Source organism: Pogoniulus pusillus, chromosome 26, assembly GCF_015220805.1.
Source record: "Pogoniulus pusillus isolate bPogPus1 chromosome 26, bPogPus1.pri, whole genome shotgun sequence".
NCBI classification, from domain to species: Eukaryota; Metazoa; Chordata; class Aves; order Piciformes; family Lybiidae; genus Pogoniulus; species Pogoniulus pusillus.
Genome location: NC_087289.1, coordinates 557429 through 569518, shown reverse-complemented (window position 1 = coordinate 569518; position 12090 = coordinate 557429).

Here is a 12090-nt window from a genome sequence, read left to right as displayed (position 1 = left end):
CTGGCACAATTCCAGGCCAGTTCCTCCCCTCCCATCACCTGAGACTGGGCAGCAGAGCCCAACCCCAGCTGGCTGCAGCCTCCTCTCGGGGAGCCACAGAGAGCAATGAGCTCTGCCCTCAGCCTGCTTCCCTCCCCCCCGGCTAAGCAGCCCCAGCTCTCAGCCTCTCCTCAGATCAGAGCTGTTCCAGTCCCCTCAAGAGCTCAGTGGCTCTCCACTGGACTGTCTCCAGTAGTTCCTTGTCCTCCTTGAGCTGGGGAGCCAATTTATCACAGACCTGTGACTCGAGTACCTGGAAGAGCTCCTCTGGTCCACCTCAGGGCGACAGAGTTATTCTCCAACCTTCAGACTTGCAATCAGAACTCCAATGTCCATGGGCTGCCCCTAAAAATGAGGGAGAAACAGTGAAAGATGGTGGCTGAGGTGAGAACAGCCACAGGGAAGCAGAGTGGAAGAGCTGCAGACCACATCTTAGAGCCCGAGTGCAGCTTTGCGAGCCCTCTGCCTTCCCCTGCTGCCCCGAGGAGGCTGCTCCCAGCTGCCCCTCCCCAGCAGCAGCAGCACTCTCTGCAGGGCACACAGGGATGCAGCCCAGACAAGCAGCTCAGCTGCCCCACCCAGCATCTGCCCGGGCCCAGCGCCCCTGCAGGGGCCCAGGTTTGTGTCGGGGACTGCAGCTCCTAGCAGTTATTCCAGGGAGACCTCTGAAGCTGTTTCTTATCACTCATTAACTGACAGCTGCCAACCAGTCCTCTGCTGGCCACAGTCAGACTGGGTTGGAAGGGACCTCCAAAGGTCTCCCAGCCCAAGCCCTGCACTCAGCAGGGACATCCTGCACCAGGGCAGCTTGCTCACAGCCTTCTCCAGCCTCACCCTGAAGAGCTCCAGGCATGGAGCCTCAGCCACCTCCCCGGGCAGCCTGTGGCAGGCTTCCAGCAGCCTCCTGGTGCAGAACTTGTTCCTCACAGCCAATGTCAGTCTGCTCTGCTCTTGTTTGAAGCTATTTGAGTTCATTAACATTTTCCTCCCAGAAAACAAAACAAAGAGAGGTCTTCCCCTGTGCATCTGGGCACCACTGGGCCCCCCAGCAGTATCCAGCACCCAGCACGTGGGGTCTGCAACTCCTCCTGCTGCACCAGAGGGTGCCTGAGCTGTGCCAAGGGGTGGAGGAGAATGATGCTGTGCCAGGACTCTGTGACTCCTCAGGAGCTCACCCAACTCTGTCAGATATTCACCAGACGTGCAATACACCCCCCTCAGCACCACTGCCCCTCCCCCTGCTCCACTTAGAATCACAGAATCAAGCAGGTTGGAAGATCAAAGATCACATTGGGTGCTTCTGTGCCCCACGACCTCCCTGGGCAACCTGTGCCAGTCTCTCACCACCCTCACTTCTCACTAACAGCCACTTTCAATCTCCCCTCTGCCACTCCAAACCCATTCCTCCTCCTCCTCTCATTCCCAGACCTTCTCAACAGTCCCTCCCCAGCCCTCCTGCAGCCCCCTGCAGCCCCTGCAAGGCCACTCCAAGCTCTCCTGGAAGCCTTCTCCTCTCCAGCCTGCACAGCCCCAACTCTCTCAGCCTGTGCTCACAGCAGAGCTGCTGCAGCCCTCTCAGCATCTTGGTGGCCTCCTCTGGCCTGGGTCCAACACTTCCATGTCCTGCTTGTGCTGGGGGCTCCAGCACTGCACACCATCAAGTCCAAGCCCCTGCCAGGGCAGGATCTTCTGATCTCCAACCTAAGCCTCCCCTGGTGCAGCTGGAGGCCACTGCTGCTTGTCCTCATCCCTTGTCACCAGGTAGCAGAGTCCAACCCCACCTCCCTGCAGCCTCCTCTTGGGGAGCTAGAGAGAGCAATGAGGTCTCCCCTCCCTCAGCCTCCTCTCCTCCAGGCTGAAGGCCCCCAGCTCCCTCAGCCTCCCCTCACAGGATTCGTCCTCAAGCCCCCAGGCACTCCCTGACCTCCTCACTGCTCTGGTCACGAGGAGGCTGCTTCGTGGTCACTCACACCTCAGCCTCCCCTCCCTGCCTGCTGCTGGCAGAGCTGGAGGCAGGCAGGGCTCTCCCCTGCCCCAGCCACAGGTGGGTCCTTGACTCCAGTCTTGCTTCTCCTGGAGGAGCAGCTTCCATAGGAGCATTAAACATCAATTACAGCAGAAGCCATGCAGGGCTTTAATTATAGTAATGAGAGCTCAGCCCATTCATCAGGCTCCTAATCAGCAACCCTCTCCTAATAAGCTGGCAACTGTGAGGTTATTGATTAACTCTTAACAAGCCACCCAGAGAAATCAATCCTGCCCTCTCTTTGGTGTTGCCTACCTCCTGATTTACAGCGAGAGGAATTCCCTCCTCGGCAGGCAGTGGGAAAGGAGCTCCTTGCTGCTGCTTGCCTTTGGGTCCTTGACCCGGCAGCCCAGCCCAGGCTCCGCGGGGAGGGCCCTGGCACCCCTCGCAGCTGCGGTGCAGGAGCTCCACCTCGGATCAGGAGGATGGGCACAGCTAAAGGGGGACAGCAGCAGAGCTCTGCGAGGAGGAGACAAAAGCAAACCCTCAGCTGGCTTGGCCCAGCCAGACAAGGCAAGGGGAGGCACGGCCGGGGGGAAGGAGGGCTGGGAGGGATGGAGAGGACAAAGACAAGGAGGGAGGAAGCAGAGGTGGAAAAGAGCCACTCCGGGGCAGGGACAGGTGGAACAAAGCAGCTGTGAATTAAAACAGGCTGAGGGGCTTCCAGCAGGCTCAGGATCCACATCCATGAATGCAGGCTCCAGGCAGCCTGTCCTGCCCTCGGGAAGCCTGCTGGGATCCACCAATGCAGAGCTCCAGGCAGCCTGTCCTGCCCTCGGGAAGCCTGCTGGGATCCACATCCATGAATGCAGGCTCCAGGCAGCCTGTCCTGCCCTCGGGGAGCCTGCTGGGATCCAGATCCAGGCCAGATGTGAAAGCCACTCAAGTAATTATTGCCTCTGTTGACTTCTCCCACCTTGTGCTCAGCTCAAGACCAATTATTCAGGCCCAGCCCATAATAACCTATTGGAGCTTTGCATTTGCATCAGCAGCTTCAGCCAGCACAGCCTGCTGAGGCAGAACACACACTGCCCATTTAGCCAGGCTGGCAGAGAGTGCCAGGACACAGCTGATGCCACCGGGGGCTCCTCGTGCTGCCTGCAGCCGAGGAGGCTCAGAGCCTCCAGCAGCAGGGCCTGGAGCTCTGCTGCAAGGGCATGGAAGAAGAGGCAACAGGAGGAAAGGCAGAAAGGAAGCCTGGTGCAGAGTGCTCCTGGGCTTAGCTGCCCTGAGAAGCCCACCCAGGGGTGTCAGAGTCTGCACACAGCTGCAGAGGACCTGTGCAGGAGAGGCTGTGGAGGAAGCTCTCACAGCTGCCCCTGGGGAGGGAGCAGCAAGCAAGGGAAGGTCCAGGGATGGTCTGAGCCACAAACCCACTGCCAGGTCAGGGCTTTTCTGTACCAGAACCACAGACCCACAGGGACATTCCAGCTGGCCAAGCCCCTCGGGGTCCCCAAGCCCAACCTCTGTCTCTGCTCTGCAAGGCTCACAAACCACAGCCCCAAGCACCACAGCCAAAGACTTCCAAACACAGCCAGGGTCGGTGACTCCAGCCCCTCCCTGGGCAGCACATCCCAGTGCCTGACCACTCTTGATGGGAAAGAATTGTTCCCAATGTCCAGTCTGAGCCTGCCCAGTGGCAGCCTGAGGCCATTCCCTCTTGGTCTGTCACTAATGACCTGCGAGCAGAGCCAGCAGCAGCTTCTCCACAAGGTCCTTTCAGGTAGCTGCAGACAGCAATGAGCACACTGAGGGGCTGGACCAGGTCCAGAGAAGGGCAGCAAAGGTGGGGAAGGGTCTGGAGAGGAGCAGCTGAGGGTGTGCAGTGAAGAAGAGGAGGCTGAGGGAGACCTCATTGCTCTCTGCAGCTCTCTGAGAAGAGGCTGCAGCCAGGTGGGGGCTGGACTCTGCTCCCAAGGGATAAGAGGGAATGGCCTGCAGGTGACCCAGGGGAGGTTTAGGTTGATCCTACTGCAGTGAAGAGCCAAGCACTGAGAAGCCAAGAGGCAGGGCATGGGCAAGCTGCCACCCAAACCCAGCAGCCTCTCTCCTCCTGCTCCTCCTCTTCCCCTGCTGCCCAGAGCTGTGGAGGAAGCTGTCAGCCGAGGACTAACCCATGGGCACCTCACACTTCACACTCAGCCTTTCAGCCTGGCTGCTGCCCCCAGCCCTGGAGATGGATGGCAGCAGCCCCCCGCGCCCCCAGCTCCGCTGCTGGCTGGGGAGCTCACCCAGCTGGGATGCTGCTTGAGCTAGGAAGCACAGAAGTGATTTGTCAGTGAGCAGCTCGGCCCTTCAGGTGTGTCCTGTTGCCCCAGGGAGGCAGGGTGGCCCAGGACAGTCAGACAGCAATTGGCAGGTTCTGTTGGGTGGAAGGAGGAAGTTCCTGGCAGAGAGTGATTGGCACTGGAATGGGCTGCCCGGGGAGGTGGTGGAGTGGCTGTCCCTGGAGGTGTCCAGGCCAAGCCTGGCTGGGGCACTTAGTGCCATGGTCTGGTTGGTTGGGCAGGGTGAGCTTGGAGCTCTCTGCCAGCCTGGATGATTCTCTGAAGGGGAACACCACACTGCAGCCAGGATGCTGCTGGGGCACTGTGGGCACTGGAGTCAGGCAGAGGAGCAGGAGCACCTTGAGCCAAGCACCAGCTGAAGCAGAAGAGAGAAGTCGCCAGGGATGCTGCGCCCAGCACCAGGGCTGATCCCCCACTCCTGCTCCAGGCTCCTGTGACAACATTAATTAAATGTGTGCCTGACCCTGCTGAGCCTCTTTAAATATTTGCCATCCTCCACAAGCACTGTTTGGTTAATGAAATGAAATTAATGAGCTCATTAGATCCTGCTGTAATCTTTCAGATGCGAGCTCAGGATGGCCCTGCCCTCCCCTGCCCCTCCTCTCCGCCTCCACTGGCACCACTCAGCCCCAGCAGCAGCAGCCAACAGATGGAAGGGAAGCCCAGGGCCAAGGGGACTCAGCCCCCTGACTTTCCCATGGGAAAAGTGCCCCAGGGTGGGCACTGGCACACAGCTGCCCCCATAGCTGCAGGGGGAAGGGCAGCCAGGGGAGCCTGGCGTGGCAGGACCTGAATCCATGGCTACATCCAGCAGGGTCCGTGGGGGAGAGCCACAAGCAGTGGTTGTGGGAGTCACCCACCCCCCACAGTGAGGTCACCCAGGCTAGACTCAGCCAGCTGGGAGCTGAGGAGGGAAGCTTTGCACTCCCAGCTTGGCCCAGCAAGCAGACAGTGGCCACAGGCTGCAACCATTTACAGCTGTGCACAGCTAGAACCCAGTTAAAGGTCACACAGAAGCACAGATCCCCTCCCAGAAACGAGAGCCCCAGGAGGGGCTCCCACTCACCCTCCCACCCTCCTCCCACCCCCTCCCTCATCCCAGAGCCTGCCTTACCTGCAAGGGGAGCTGGGAGGGTCAGCCACGGGGATGAGAAGCAGAAGGATTAGTTGGGTTATGTGCTTCTACCCTGACTGCAGCTCCAGGGAGGCTGATGAGCCAGGCCAGGGGAGCTGCTGTGCCTGGCAGGGTTCTCTCGGCTCTGCATGAAGCACTTGGAGAGGTCTTCAGCCCTAACTCAAATCACAGAACCACAGAATCAACCAGGTTGGAAAAGAGCTCCAAGCTCACCCAGCCCAACCTGCCCCCCAGCCCTAGCCAACCAACCAGACCATGGCACCAATTGCCCCATCCAGGCTTGGCTTCAACAAGGCAACAAGGCAACCAGGGGTGGAACAGCCCTGAGCAGCTCGTCTGAGCTGGAAGGAGTCTCCCCAAAGCCATGCTCCCTTCTCCCATTGTCTTGTGAAGCTCCACCGGAGAATTAACTCAGATCAAAGAGTCTCTAAAGCAACACAAAATCCTCTGGCGGGGGGGAGGGGGCGGGGGTGGTGCACAATAGCCAGAAAGAGGCTCAGTAAATCTCTTCAAGGCAGCCAAGGGAGCAGTGCTGCATGCTCAGGAGCCCCCAGCCCAGGGGCTGTTAGCTATGGTGACTGCTGGGAGCAGCAGAGGAATCCCGGGTGGGAAATGCCTGCCAGTGGAATTCTCTCCCTGGCTGTGCTCCACCACAGCTCTGGTCTCAGAGCTCCATCCAGCCTTTGTCACTTACCCTCCTAGCCCACGAGTCCCAGGATGGTGAACGGGGCTTGCTGGGGGGAGGATGGGCACGGATGGGGGAGGAAGGCATTCACACAGTGAGGCACGGACAAAATTTAAGGCCAAGAGAAAAAAGGGATCCCCCTCAGCTCCCAACAAAAGCCTCGGGGAGAGGCAGGCCACAGCCACGGGCACTGCTGTGGGGCACAAGGGAACAGCCACCCAGCAGCCTGCAGCTCCTAGGTGGCAGGGTGGGAGCTGGAAAAGCTCCCCCAGCTCCGTTCCCACACTCGGCCAAGGCAGCAGCCTCCTGCATGCTAAAGCTGATCTCAGAGCACTCCTGAGCCAGGCCCCCTCAGTGTCTCACAGGACTCTCAGGGAGAATGATTGGCATTGGAATGGGCTGCCCAGGGAGGTGCTGGAATAGTTATGCCTGGAGGTGTTGCAGCCGAGCCTGGCTGGGGCACTTAGTGCCATGGTCTGGTTGGTTGGGCAGGGCTGGGTGCTGGGTTGGGCTGGGTGTGCTTGGAGCTCTCTGCCAGCCTGCCTGGTTCCATGGTGCTGTGATTATTTCATGTTAGCTCTGGAGGCAGCAGCACCTCTGCCCTCTCCCCCCAGCTCTGAAAGCTGCAGCTACAGCAGTCACAATGCCAAGCTCTGAGCCACCACATCTGGGCTGCAGCCAGCAGGGCTCAGGAGGTTCTTCTGCCCCTCTGCCCTGCTGAGACCACACCTGGAAAACTCTGCCCAGTGCTGGGCTCCCCAGTTCCAGAGACAGGGACCTGCTGGAGAGGGTCCAGAGGAGGCTGTGAGGATGCTGAAGGGACTGGACCAGCTCTGCTGTGAGGAGAGGCTGAGAGCCCTGGGGCTGCTTAGCCTGGAGAAGGCTGAGAGGGGACCTGAGCAGTGCCTGTGAATACCTGAGGGGTGGTGTCAGGATCACAGATGTCAGGGGCTGGAAGGGACCCAGAGAGCTCATCCAGGGGCTGCTTAGTCTGGAGAATAGAACACTGAGAGGGGATTGAATCAATGTTTATAACTGAGGGCCAGGAGGGCAGACAGGCTCTGCTCACTGCTCCCTGGCACAGGACAAGCAGCAGTGGATAGAAGCTGCAGCACAGGAGGTTCCAGCTCAGCACAAGGAGGAACTTCTTGGCTGGAAGGGTCCCAGAGCCTGGCACAGGCTGCCCAGAGAGGCTGTGGAGTCTCCTTCCCTGTAGCCTTCCCAGGCCTATCTGGATGTGTTCCTGTGTGCCCTGAGCTGGATTGGATGGTCCTGCTCTGGCAGGGGTTGGACTGGATGAGCTCTCTGGGTCCCTTCTAACTCCTGACATCTGTGAGCTGCGATCCGGTTACTTGTGGAAGGAGGGAAAGAGGGAGGGGGAGGAGGTCTGGGTCGGGAGCCCTGCTGGGGACTGCTCCTGGCAGGGGCATTGCGTCTCTGTGACTTTTAGCTTGTCTGTCACTGTAGAAGTGTGTGTCTGCCTGCATGCCAGTCGTGCAAGGCTGCAAGCACAGCTCCGTTCCTTACCTTCCAGCTGGCCGAGTCTTCTCCGGGTGATTTCCTCCGGCGGGGGTGGGGGCGGCAGGTAGCTCCCAACCCATCGCTCCAGGCAGGGATGCTCTTCACACCACTCGAACCTGCACCAGAGCAAATAAAGTCCCGAGGGTCCCGGGGGATGTCTCTTGGCAGCTGCCTTTGCCCTCACACCTTCTCCTCCTCCTTTTCCCCCCCTAGGTGTGGGCACTCCGAGAGGCAGCTGCAGGCAGGGCTGGCAGCCCCTCAGAGGGGAGCCAAGAGGCAGGAGGCTGCTCTGGCTGCTCTGGCACAGGTGCTTACAATGCAGCTGCACCTCCAGTGTGTCCCTGCCTTATCTGGGCTGCTCACCCATTCAACAAATCACTATTCATTAGCTGATAAGGAGCTTGCAAGCAATTCCTGAGCCAGGCTCACAGCTAGCAGAGAGCAGCACTCGCTGGGAATGCCAATGGGGCACAGCCAGAGCAGCTGTCCCCAGAGGCTGCTGCGCTGCCCGGGGTGGGCTCTGCTGGCTTTGGCAGCCAGACTAAAGCTTGTGCCACCAGGCCTGCTGGGCACCACAGGCTTGTGTGGTGCAGAACAGCCTCTTCTGGAGTTAATTACAGGTCTGAGATCCAACACCCCCAACCATGGCAGTGGTGACCCTGCAGAGCCACAGCCATGTGTCCTCCCTCCTGCCCTTGCATCCACCTCTGCCCTGCCCAGACCCTCCCCACTACCAAGCACAAGCAGCCTCTGCTCTCCATGGCCACAGGGCACCCCAAACACCTCACTTGGGAAGCAAGGACTGAAAGAGAAGAGCTGAGACCTGAAACCTGCAGCTTGAATAGGCAGGAAAGGTCTGAGCTGTGCTGCCTGCAGCCCAGGCATGGGATGGGTTGGAAGGGACCTGAAAGAGCACCCAGCTCCAGCCCCTGACACCTCCCACCAGCACAGGGTGCTCAGGGCCTCATCCAGCCTGGTCTTGAGCACCTCCAGGGAGGTTGTGGAGCACAGAAGCATAAAATGTGATCTTTGATCACATTGGGTGCTTCTGTGCTCCACAACCTCCCTGGGCAACCTGTGCCAGTGTCTTACCACCCTCACTCTCAGGGATTTCTTCCTCCTCTCCAGTCTCAATCTCTCTCCCAGCCCAAAGACACTGTCCTTGTAAAACCAGGAGAGGAATGAAGATCCAAAGCCCTCTCTGACCTTGTTCTCTCCTCTTGTCTGTTTCAGCATGAAGTGGGAGCCATGAGGAGGACCTGGAGATGAAAGGAGGTTGCAGTGAGGTGAGGGTTGGGCTCTTCTCCCCAGTCTCAGGAGATGGGTAAGGAGGAAACGATCTGAAATTGTACCAGGGCAGGGTTAGGTTGGAGAGAAGGGAAAATTTCCTTGCTGCAAGAGTGGTCAGGGATTGGCACAGGCTGCCCAGGGAGTCTCCATCCCTGGAGGTGTCCCAGAACCGTGTGCCCATAGCACCTGTGGGGAAGAGGAGTCTGAGGGCAGAGCTCATTGCTCTCCACAGCTCCCTGAGAGGAGGCTGGAGCCGGGTGGGGGTTGGGCTCTGCTGCCCGCTCTCGGGCGATAGGAGGAGAGGAACTGGCCCGAAGTTGTGCCAGGGGAGGGTCAGGTTGGAGAGGAGGAAATTTTCTTTGCTGCAATCCTCCCTCCCTCTCCTACCTCTCCATCCCTTTCCCACCTCTCCCTCCCCCATCTCTCCGTCTCCCCGCGGCGAGCTGCGGGGGCCGGGCGGGGGCAGAGCACCACTGCCGATCTCCGCCCCCGTTCGCTGTCCCCGGGCGCTGCGCAGGGCGCACCTGATGGGCTTAGTTCCGCTGCTCTCCCGCGCTCATTGCGCTGCCTGCCTGCGCTGCCGGCCGAGGATTTCCGTGCCCCTCCCCCTCCCCTTCTCTTCCTTTCGGCTTTTTAATTAAAATGTGTCTTTGGGGAAGATGAAGCTTAGGGAGGGCTCCAGCGGCGCACCCGGAGCCTGCTCCCCTCCCAGACGCTCCCCTAGCTGCAAAACGAGAGCCTAATAGCAGCTCTCATTAGAGCTCCAAATAGCCTTTGGATACCTCCACAGAACAACAACAACAACAGAGTCAATTAACTTTGCTCTACACAGAGAACAAAGGGAGAAGAGGAGGAGGAGGATTTGCATAGTGGCTGCTACTCACGGGGTGGGTCTGGGGTCGCGCTGGGTTGGGCTCCTCTTGAGTTTTCCCTGCAGAAGTCGAAGCAGCACTGCCTGTGCTGTGCCTCCGAAGGCAGCCGCGCTGCCCCTGCCTGCAAAACACAAGGGCAAAGGTAGCATCTTGTAGGCTGGTAAAGCCCTTTCAGACCCGCTCCAACCATTCTCTGACTCTGGGGCTGAGCCGTGGCCCTCAGCACCACAGCTCTGCCTCTGGGCAACCCCTCCAGGGGTGGGTATTCAGCCAGCTCCCAGGGCAGCCTGTGCCAGGCTCTGAGAGCCCTTTCAGTCAAGAAGTTTTTCTTAACATCCAACCTAAACCTCCCCTGAGGACTCTCAAATGTGCACATCAGCAGCAGTCAGGCAAATGCCCTGAGTGATGAATTCCAGCTTCCTGGTGAGTGCTTTCCTAGGGATAACGCCAGAAAGAGCTACTTTAAGCTTGCTGAATCTGGGAGAGGAGAGAGAGAAGGCAAGGGCAGTCCACACAGTGGCCAGACTGCCCTACATGGGAGCCCTCCAGAGGAGGCCATGAAGGTGATCAAGACGCTGAAGAACCTCCCCTGTGGGGACAGGCTGAGGCAGCTGGGGGTGTGCAGGGCTTGGGCTGGAGGAGCTTTGGAGGTCCCTTGCAATGCGGCCCAGTCATGGGCACAGACATCACCATAAGCTGGAAGGTGCTTGCAAAGGCTTCTGTGGAGTCACCAAAGCCTGGCAGGAGCAGGAGGTGTGAGCCAGGAGGCAACAGGGCTGCAGAAACAAAGAGCTGGGTAAGGCTGCTCCATCCAACAGCACCCTGCAGCTGCCAAGGCAGAACAAGGGCAAGGTCCTGCAGCTGGCCTGGGGCAATCCTCACCATCGGTCCAGCCCGGGGGAGGACGAGACTGGGAGCAGCCCTGCAGAGAAGGGCTTGGGCAGCAGGCAGGGGCAGAGCATTCTGCCTGTGGGGCTGGCCAGAGGCAATTTCTCAAATCTTGGCACAGAGTAAAACACAGCAAAACCCCCACCCTGGCTGCAGGAGGGCAAAGCTGTCCTAAGGGCATGTGCCAGAGGTCCTGTAGCTGGAGTTCGTCCTGGCCTCAGAGGGCTGGCCCACACCAGGGGTCAAAGAGGCAGCCTGGGCAGGGCAGAAGAGGCTCTTAACCAGAGGTGCTTCAGTCTGCCAGAGCTGCCAGCTGGCAGAGCTCAGCGGGAGGAGCTGGCTCCACTTTGCCTCCCCACACGTGGGGCAGCGCAACAGAACCACAGCATGGCAGGGCTGGCAGGCTGCTCCAGAGCTCAGCCCCTGCTGAGCAGGCTCACCCAGAGTCCCTCAGACAGGAGAATGCCCAGCTGGGGCTGGAAGCTCTCCAGAGAGGGACACCCCACAGCCTCTCTGTGCAGCCTGGCCCATGGCTCTGGCACCCTCGCACCAATTTTCTCCCTAAGTTCAGGTGGAGTCTCCTGGGTTCTGGCTTCTACCCATTGCCCCTTGCCCTATCCCTGGGCAACCCTGGCAAGAGCCCAGCCCCATCCTCCTGGCTTCCAGCTTTTGGATGTTGACCAGATCCCCCCAGGGCTGCTCCTCTCCAAGGTAAGCAGTCTCAGGTCCCTCAGCCTCTCCTGGCCTGAAGTGGCACCAATCAGCCTGGCACCTGCCAGAGCCTGGCACCTGCCAGAGCCTGCCCTGCAGGCAGTGCAAAGCCAAAGAACCCAAACACCCACAAGTGCCAGATGCCAAGAGAGGTGGGTTTGGCCTGTCCCGAGGCTCCTGCCAGCTGCCCCCAGCAGCAGATGCAGCAGCTGAGCGAGCAGGGGAAGCCCAAGCTGCTGCCAGGAGCCAGCCCCCCAGGACACTGCTGTTTGCCCAGCACTTAGCTAATGCTGAGCAGCACTCTCACGAGTGGTGCCACGAGATTAACAGCACCAGATTGCTTTGTGGACTCACTGCTTACTGAGCTCCCCAGGCAGATGTTCCTCTGCATCCTCGGAAGGAGGTCTTGGGGTGTGGCCTGGCACTGAGCAGGCAGCCCCAGACACGCTGCAAGGCTGCTGCTGTGCCTTCAGCAAAGCAACAGCACCCTCAGCAAGGCTGCAGGTGGCACCAAGCTGTGGGACACAGTCACTTGCTAGAGGGCAGGGATCCATCCAGAGGCACCTGGGCAGGCTGCAGAGCTGTGCCCAGGCCAATCTCAGGACATTCAGCAAGGCCAAGGGTAAGGTCCTGCA